We start from the raw sequence: 10,136 nt of genomic DNA, 5'->3' as shown, positions 1-10,136 counted from the left end.
ACGCGATTTGCCATGATCAGATAAAATTAGCGCAAACGACAAGAGAAGAGAAAGGTAAGACAGGACAGAGCGCTACTCGCAACTCCTCCTCACCCACCTTTACACCCCTGGCTGCAGGCCACCCGTGCGGGTACGCCGCAGGGAAGAGGCAAAAGGGAGAGAGGAGTCCGGTAGCAGAAAAGTGGTTAGGAGCCGCGTGGTCGCTACTTGACGTCGAAGTTGGAGTGGGTCCCAGCCGACTGAATGGAGATCTCTAGGGTGCAGTTTTCGATAGGATGGTGTCCGGGGGCTAAGTTGGCGCCTCATTATAAGGTAGGCAGCACCGTTGCATTGACTCGACGGAGGCAACAAGATGCTTGTTTACCGGGTCCCAGACCGAGCAACGAAACTCCAGGATGGGCAACACCAGTGCTGTGAACAGTAATCTGGGCACGTCGGGACTGACTCCTCTTGTTCAACGAATGAAGAAACCAAGACGTCGCCTTGCCCTGGACACGACGTTTTGGACATGGCGATGGAAATCAAGGTGCTGGTCGATGATGACATCTAGGAGGTAGATATGCGTTGTTTTTAGGATCTACACTCGGCCCTGAAAAAGTGTTGGAGGTGTCGAAGGTTGGCATGAGGCAATGACGCGCATGGTTGCGCATTTGGTTAAGTTTAGGGGAATTTATCTTTTTACCAGAGAAGAATGCGATCTAGATCAGCTTGTAGGCGTGCGTCATATGAGGGGGATGTAGTGGGGTGGATAAGGGTAAGGGCATCGGCCTATAAAAGTGGGGTGGAAGAGAGGGAAGATGTGAAGTTGTTAATGAAAGTGTTAAACAAGGTGGGATCGAGTACGCTCCCTTCGGGTACTCCCTGGCGTACAGGTGTCGTGGAACAGCGGGCGTTCTGGTAGAAAACATGCTGGCTGCGTCCTGAGAGAAAATCCTGCAGCCAGGCATACAGGTAGCCAGATATTTCCATCTGCTTAAGCTTAGGTACGAGCAGGTTGTACTTTACAGAATGGAAGAACTTTCTGAAGTCTAGTTGCACAACCTCGCAAGGGAGTCGGCTGTCGAGGCTGGAGCTAAGCGTATTGGTGACAGATTCGAGGGCCATCTCACAACTCCTGCCAGGGCGAAAACCATACTGATGTGGGCTGAGAAGGTTCGACTGTGCAAGCTGGGCCAAAAGATGTTTATTTTTTACTCGTTCTATTGTACAGCACATTATTATAATAGTGGAGATTAGCCAGTAGAAGGTGATTTCAGACTTGGGGGGCTTCATGTCCCTTGTGCATGGGTGTTGCTGACGCAACTTTCCAAGAAATAGGCACTGAACAATTTATGAGGAAATTATTGTAGAGACGAGTAAGAACCGAAGAGATGCGACCAGCACAGGCTTTGAGAAAAGCAAGGTGAATGCCATCAGGCCCGGGGCGGTGTGAGGGGTTGAGGCGGGACAGGGCTTCGTAGGTTCCGTTTGGAAGGAAGTCTATGGAGGAGAGCATGGTTTAAGGGTGGTTTGGGTGAGCGATATTTAGGGGAGTGTGGGGGAGGGGTCCGGTGTAGCAGGGTCAGTTAGTGGGGGAGTAAGGAAAAATTGGTGGGAGTAGAGTTCGGCTATGTTGTCGGGTTTAAAGTAGGGTGTGCCATGATGTATGAAGACGGAGGCTTAAACATGTTCTGTTGGCGGTGAAAGTAGGCCTAGAAACGTTTGGGTTACTGGCAGCCTTTGTTGCTAATTGCTGCAGGTGGTTGTTGTGGGAGATGCGGAAAACACGCTTGACTCCCTATTGAAAAGACCAGCACAAGCTGGTCCCAGCAGCCCAGCTTCATGCAGGGTTATTGCCCCAGCATGCCCAGCTTGTGGTGCTGGTCCCAGCGCAAGCTGGTCCCAGCATCCTAGCCTCATGCTGGTCCCAGCATCCCAGCTTCATGCTGGGTTATCGCCCCAGCATGCCCAGCTTGTCGTGTTGGTCGAGCTGGTTGGATGCTGGGTCGTGCTGGGTGAATGCTGGGCAAATGCTGGGCCATGCTGGGTGAACTGCCCATGCTGGTTAGGCTGGCGTACTTCCCCACCATTTTTAACCAGTTTAGATTAATACACACGATAAACAAGTCAAACTCTGCAGAAAAGCCAGCTCGGCATCGACTTTATTATTTTCGTATTTGCGGTCTGCACATGAGCTCAGATGCTATACATTCACTGCGCTGACACAGTACTAACCGGCGCACAGATAGCGGTTCTCGGTGCAAAACAAACAATGCTATTAAAACTAGATTGCTTATCTCTCAACACGAAAAATACTAGACACACGCCAAAAACAGGCAATAACAATAAAAATACTACACGGATGAGAAAAGCGAACCTGGGTCCCACCCGTAATGGGGGCGAAGCGTCCTCTTGCGTAGTCGGCAGAGGCGAGGAAATCCGTGTAGCTTGGATGGCATTGGCGAAACTCCTCGGCACCACGGTATTCGAAGACACGAAACGACGCCTCCGTCGGGGCATCCGATTTCTTCCCGCGCTGAACGGACTGCCGCTCGCCGCCTCCCTAAATCCCGCTTCGCTTGCGCCGCCGTTCAAGTAGTCGTCAAGCAACGCGTACACAGCCGTCCCTTCGAAAATCTGTCCAAGATATTGAATTGAATTGAAGTCTTTATTTCTTTCGGATCAACCGAAAGGGGAACAGAGACTAAAGGCAGAAAATGCCTGACGAAGGTCTCTGTCCCCTTTGCAGTCCGTACATACGGTACACTGTATAGTAAACACTCATGCAGTTGTAGAACAATCAGCAATTCAAATAATGTCATAGCTTCATAATACATCATCATGAGGATCGCAACTAGTAATATAGATTGTGAAAGAAACTTTTTCACAAGTTCAAAAAATAAGAACCATCAAATTGTACATGTATAAAAATGGCTATAAAACAGTGTCACTGCCCACCAAGAGTGTCCTCAGCTCTTTTTTAAATTTAGAAAAGGAGTTATTATCAGCTCTTTTTTAAATTTAGAAAAGGAGTTATTAAAATCCACGAAGGTCCCAATTGAATTTAATAATTTGGTCACCTGATAATCTTTAGTTTGCTTTCCGTAATTTGTTCGAATCTGTGGGGGTCGTCTTAAAGAGTGCCGAAAGGTGTATCTGTGCTCTACATCACTTGTATTTTTATCATAAAGTTTCTCAGTTTTGATACGTTGCATTAACTTGAAATCATAAATTTGGTTAGCCTTGAGTATACCATGTTTTTTAAAGAGTGGCTCAGTTGGAAGGTCTTGCATATTTCCCGTGTAACTTTCAAATAACCGCAAAATTTTCTTCTGTAATTTAAGAATCTTATTGTAGTTTGTGAGCGTGGTGGTGCCCCATACTAAAATACAGTAGCATAACTTTGAGTAAAAAAGAGAGTAATAAATTTGTTTTTTTAACCATGTAGGAATCAGGTTTCTTATTTTATACAAACATCCAACTGCCTGAGAAAGCTCAGCAGTCAACTTATTTACATGTGCATTCCAGCTAAGCTCCTGGTTAAACCAAACGCCTAAAAGTTTTTGTTCGGGGACTTGCTCTATAATCGTGTTTTCGAAATACAGAGTTATTGGAGTATTATCATGTTTGTTTATTGGAGCAAAAATTATATACTTGGCTTTCTTAGAATTTAGTTGCAGTTTATTTCTATTGAGCCACACTGCTAATTCAGCGAGATAGCTATTTGCCATTGACTCTAGGGATGCTTTGGAGGCAGAGGCGAAAAATGCGTTCGTATCATCTGCGTATATAATCAGTTCTGGAGATCTAGGAATAGCAGTAATGTCGTTTATGTAAAGGAGGAACAACAAGGGGCCTAGGATAGAACCTTGGGGACACCATATTTTACTTCCAACGTGGTTGAGAGAGAGTTGTTAACTTTGACAAATTGAAGGCGATTTGTTAGATAATGTTTTATTAAAGCCAAAGCTACTCCTCGTATTCCGTACAGTTGAAGTTTACTTAACAAAATTTGGTGTTGAATCGTGTCGAATGCTTTTTTAAAGTCTAAAAAAACTCCCAGTGTGTATAATTTATTTTCCATGTTATATATTATTTTATCTTTCGTCTCAACAAGTGCCTGCTCTGATGATTTGCCCTTTTGGAAACCATACTGTGATTTGTTTATGACATCATGCTTTATAAAAAACTGATATAATCGGCTTTGTATAACTCCCTCAAATATTTTCGAAAATATTGGCAAGATTGATATAGGTCTATAATTTTGTAGATACGGTTTCCCTCCTTTAAAGACAGGGGTAACTTTAGCAATTTTTAGGGCGTCTGGGAATATACCCGATTCTAGAGTACAGTTTATTATATGGGATAAGATGTTACTTATAATTTTAGAAACATATTTAATGGGAGTGGGTTTTATTTCATCTACGCCAGGGGCTACATTATTTTTTATCTTATTTATAAGACCTTCTATTTCTTGTGGGGTGGTTGGTGATAACATTATCGAATTGGTTATAGAGTGCGTGGTCATCATGCCACCGCGTAAGGGCTCATTGTCGGATTCTAAAGGTGCACCAACATTTACGAAATACTCGTTCATCGAATTACATAGTTCTATACCGCTCACATGATTCCCATCAATAATCACGTGATTTGTATCCCGGGAATGACTATGCTTATTTGTTAAGGTGTTTACGGCTTCCCATATCTTCTTGGGGTCACTCTGAACGAGATAAAACAGGTGCAAGTAGTATTCTTGTTTGACATTTTTTAAATCAGAGGTTAGTTTGTTTCTATATTTCTTGAATGCGGCAAGAAGTTCTTGGTCTCTACACTTAAGAAAGTCGTGGTACATTTTATTTTTTTCTTTAACGCGTGTGTATAAATCGGGAGTCATCCAAGGTTTGCGAAATTTATTTCTCCGCTTGTTAATTTGTCTCAGTGGGAAAGCTCTGTCGTAACAATGTTGAAATTTTTTTAGGAAACTGGCGTACGCAAGATTCGGGTTTTCTTCTAAATATTCACTGTTCCAGTCCATGACAGAAATGTTGTCGTGAAACCTTGTCAACGATTCTTCATCTATTTTCCTGTAACTGAAAGTTTCATTGTAAGAGGCACCTATCTTTCTATGAAGAGCCGAGAGACAAAAAATAGGTAAGTGGTCGCTGAGATCATGTTCAAAAACACCTGATGAGACCTCATTAGTATTTAGATTTGTTATACAAACATCGATAGAGCTACACCGTTCAGAAGTCACTCTGGTAGGCAGTGTCACCGTATTTATACACCCACAAGCAGCCAAGACATTCTTTATTTCAATAGAGTCACTTTCATTTCCAAGTAGATCTATATTTACGTCGCCCATAACAAAAAATGGTTTAGCAGTCGAACCGAGAAAATCAAGAAGGTCTTCAAAAATCGAGAGAAAAACAGACTTACTTCCCGCGGGGGGCCTATACACAACACTAATAAGGACGCTTCCAGCATGAACGACGAGACACTCTACATCTGTGGTGATCATAGAAAACTCATCAAGTACGTACCACGATATATCATCATTAAGGTAAATGGCAACACCACCTCCTCTTTTATTTTTTCTTCCCAAGCTCGCACATTTATAACCAACAAAACCAGGCGGTTCTACATCTTGAGGGACCCAAGTCTCCGTACAAAGAAGGACATCAAAATTTAGACATAATGAATTGAAAAACAAATTAAGGTCATCTTGTTTGTTGATTATACTTCTCGTATTAAAATGAATTAAAGAAAAGGCATTTTTGGTATCTTGAAATGTTCGGTTAAATGATGACTCGTCATAGTAGACACAGCCTTCCGTAAAAGTGGAAGTCATGAGATAAGAGCAACGCTTATCGGAACTGTTTTGGGACAGTCCGATTACGCGATCATTTTTTGAATATCACTTTGGTTCGCGATTCTGATGACAGCCGACGTAACATCTTTCTTTGCATACACTTTCCCCCCCGCTGTCCAGACAAATTTCCATCTAGTCTCGCGCTTGCGGGCGATTGCCGCCCCAAGTAACTGCTTATTCTGCCTCGTCAGGTGCTCGTTTACATACATAGGATTTTCGGATCCCAGTGCATCAATATCTGAGGTCGTCAGTCGCTTTTTTTTTGCATTTTTCAAGCAACGAATTTCGCTTGGATCGCTGAACAAAGCGTACTATGATGTTTTTTTCATTTCTTTGGGTGGGAACCCGATGGCAAATGTCAATATCTGTGTTCTCAACAGGTTCACCCACCAGTTCACCGATTTTCTTTACGATGTCGATTGGGTTGCCCATTACAGGGGCACCTTTGATCTCCAAGTTATTAGATCTCATATACTGTTCTAGCTCTTCCACCTTGCTAGTGAGCTGACGGTTTTCAGTTTGCAACTCCCTGTTTTGCAGTGTTAGGTTTTGTATCTCCCTGCGTAGTTCCCTGACTTCGTCTGGTATTTTCTTCAAATCATCACAAAAGTTGACACTCTCCTTGAGTCCTCTAAGCTCAGCTCGTATTTCCCTACGAAGCTCATCTATGGCTTTAGTAAACTCTTTTACGTCTTTACTCATTTCGGATGGCAAAGTGGCTGAAACAGAGTTTGCACTATAATACCCACAGAACAAACGAATGCTGTGTTCGGCAGCAGTACACAAAAAAGTTTCGGGCAGATACTGACACCGACGTAATGTCGGACTCTCACCTGCACACAGGACGATAAAGTTAGAAGCGATGTCGGCGTGCACCGCTGCCGAACTGGATGAGTTGGGCCTTCGAAGTTCGCCTTTGTAGGTTGATGCGGCTGCAGACGGTGCTGATGTCAAAGACTTCGATTGGTCCTGATGCGACGCACGGCGAAGGACGAAATCGCTCCCGCTCGATGACAAAGGCCCGTCCGATCCGTTGCGTGCGTGGGAAACTTGAGGTTTTATCTGCACACAGGACGATAAAGTTAGAAGCGATGTCGGCGTGCACCGCTGCCGAACTGGATGAGTTGGGCCTTCGAAGTTCGCCTTTGTAGGTTGATGCGGCTGCAGACGGTGCTGATGTCAAAGACTTCGATTGGTCCTGATGCGACGCACGGCGAAGGACGAAATCGCTCCCGCTCGATGACAAAGGCCCGTCCGATCCGTTGCGTGCGTGGGAAACTTGAGGTTTTATCTGCACACAGGACGATAAAGTTAGAAGCGATGTCGGCGTGCACCGCTGCCGAACTGGAGCCAAACGTGTCTCAAATTCTCCGTTCCTACCACTCACTCTCTCTGCTTTCTCGCACACAAAGGAAGCTCGCAGCGTGCCTGAAGCGCCCGGTAGTCCACCAAAAACGAGAGGACAAAGAACAGGACGTGGCATCGTCCCTACCCCTGCCGACCTTGGCGCGCGCGCTCCCGGCAATGCCAGTTCGACAAGCTCTCGCCGACCTTGGCGTGCGCGCTCTCAGCAAGACCGGCTTGAACCAGCTTGGGCCAGATTCAGAACCAGCTTGAACCAGCATGACAAGCTTGAGCCAGCTCAAGTACCAGCTTGCCCATCCGCGATGTCAGCTCGAACCAGCTTGAACCAGCTTGACAAGCTTGAACCAGCTTCAGTACCAGCTCGAACCAGCTTGCCCAGCTGCAGTGCCAGCTCGAACCAGCTTGAACCAGCTTGACCCAGCTTGATTACTACCTAGACCAGCTCAACCAGCTTGAACCAGCACGAACCAGCTCGAACCAGCTTAAAAACCAGCTAAACCAGCTTGCCCAGCTTGAAATCCTTGCTGGTTTCTTCAATAGGGCTTCCCTCCGATTATGGTGGGCTCGGGAAAGATGGGCAGGGTTTTGGCTTTTCTCTGCTTTCTCGAATAGGCACTGCTTATGCCTGATCAGAGCTTCGATTTCGTTTGTCATCCACCGAAGGCTAGCTCGCTTCCGACTGGCACAGACATTCGCCTTGATGTCAGCCATTCAGCACATTCGCGCTGGATGGCTGACAAGATGTCAAGTCAGAGGTAGTAAGCATCATCAGTGGAAGGATCGTCAAACACAATCGACCAGGGAGCAAGATGGATTAGCTGATTAAGATGAGAGAAATCGGTTTGTGCAAACTGCTAGAATTTCTTGGCTTTAAGGATTCGCTTGGGTGCTGAACAGTGATGAGGGCCTTATGGTCGCAGCCCGAGAGGCTGGGGATGACTGTGCAGCGATGTGAAAAGGTAGGATTGTTGGTCAGGGCGAGGTCTAGGAAAGAAGTGGAGACACTACGGGAGGTGTAGAACGGGGTGTCGCAGTGTTGAGTTAGACCAGCTGTTTCGAATACCTCAAGTAACAGGTCGTCTAGTGGGTTGGATGGGAAAGGAGTACCAGGATCGTTCCAGCTGATGTGGCTATTTAAATCCCCGAAGATGAAGAATGCAGAAAACTTACTGCGGTCAATTTGGAGCAGGCTGTCTTGCAGGAGGGCATAAGAGTGTTCCCGGAGCGAAGATGGACAATAAACACAACGAGGAAGTAGCCTACCACGCTTGCTAAAGACTTCGAGACAATTCGCTTCAAGACCCTGTGGGTCAGGTGATATAGGCGTCGGCACGGGTGCTGTTTCGGTATTGCTAGTAGGACGCCACCCCCGGTTGAGGGTCGATCTTGCCGAAAAAGAGTGAATTGTACGGGGTAGATTAATTTTCCATCTAACACAGGGGTATCTCACCATGTTTCGCAAACGGCAAAGATCGTGTTCGGGAGGGAATTCGAGTAGTTTGCTTTTTAGGGAACGTACGTTTGAGAACGATACGGAAATCGCACCGGAAGCTGCGGGAGTGCTACCAACCACAGAAGCATGGTCAGGCGAACTGGGAAGACCGTCGTCGCATTTGTTTTTCTGGGAAGGGTCGGGCCGTTGCTTGGAAGGGCTGATAACCTTATCGGGGGAGGGGGCGGGGGGGGGGGGGGTAGCGGCAGCGTATTGCGTGGAGGGGAACAGGTCGTCAGCCAAGGGTCGCAGCTGACACCCCGCGCAGAGCCACTCTGTTGTTGACGAAGACAGGCGGCAATACGAGGCGAGGGAGATGCCTTCAAATTTGCTGTTTAACCCCAAATCGCAGCGGTCGCATTATATGGCAGCGACATTGTCGGGCGCTGAGCGGGAACAGCGGGGTCAGGTGGGGCGAGGGCCGGGGTTCCGAGGAACACCACCAGCGATAAGTAGCAGCAGAATCAGATGCGGTTGACGGCGTGAGCGGCAGGCAGGAACCGGCCGATCACTAGGCCTCCGATTACTAGGCCTAACACCGGTCGTCCACATCAAGCTTGCGCCACGGACGGCGATGCCTAACGAAGTTACTCCTGACCACGGGTGGGCCACCGAATACTTACTTTTTGTTGAATCTAGAAGACACCTTGTCTAGCACGCTGCTACCTTGCGTGGTTCAGGGGGTGCAGAAGCGGCACTGGAGCGTGGCAAATCGTAAGCTTTGGCATCATCGATCCAAAGAGGAAGAACGAGAAAGAGCAACACAGAAAATCTGAAAAAGAAAGCAGTCGCAAGGCTATAGGCGTGTTCAATTTTCCGAAAGGCGGCGACCGTGCAAGTGATGGTTTGCTACCTCTGTGTGCTTATTAACGTCTTACATACGATCTGATCTCCGTCGCTGGTAGTCACTGCGTGCCCCGCCGTACCAGTGTGGCGAACGCGGATCTATTCCTCCCTGTTCGCGACATGGACCCTTTGGTTTGGCGCTCGACCTGTGTCGGGTATTTCTTCTGCTGGTGGACAGCACCAGTAGTGGTTGGTCTTCGGAAATTTCATTAAGCTCGTCAAGTTACAGCTCAGGCAAGTTCAAGCCGCGGCCATTTTGAACCATCGGCTGTCTCCGGCGGTCGTTCCAAAGATGTGACTCCACTTTCCGCTCGTCGATTCGGAGCGTGTGCCATAAAGTGGTTTTTCTCCTCCTTCGCAGATTTTGGAAACTTGAAGGGATCAAAATATATACAACTGATACGATGGGATCGGTGTGTTCTTTTTTTTTTCTTATTTAATTGCACGCAGGAGCACCTAAAAAATACTAGACGTTTATTTTACATCCCGGTATCACGGTTCGGCCATGCTTGAGGACCACGTGGAACAAGGTAGACGTGGCAAGTTTGATTGCCTAACCTGGTCTTCTCTGATAGTTAAATATTG

At 46.7% G+C, this 10,136-nt stretch overlaps 1 pseudogene; it reads right to left on the bottom strand.

Annotated features, from left to right (window-relative positions):
• Nucleotides 1-768: 768 nt before the first annotated feature.
• Nucleotides 769-8,422, bottom strand: LOC115310439 (annotated as a pseudogene).
• Between the last annotated feature and the right edge of the window lie 1,714 nt (nt 8,423-10,136).

This window comes from Ixodes scapularis, unplaced genomic scaffold (genome assembly GCF_016920785.2).
Source record: "Ixodes scapularis isolate PalLabHiFi unplaced genomic scaffold, ASM1692078v2 PGA_scaffold0__279_contigs__length_252992795, whole genome shotgun sequence".
In the NCBI taxonomy this organism is placed as follows: Eukaryota; Metazoa; Arthropoda; class Arachnida; order Ixodida; family Ixodidae; genus Ixodes; species Ixodes scapularis.
Note: the sequence above shows the minus strand (reverse complement) of the source record. Positions and strands in the feature narration are given on the sequence as shown.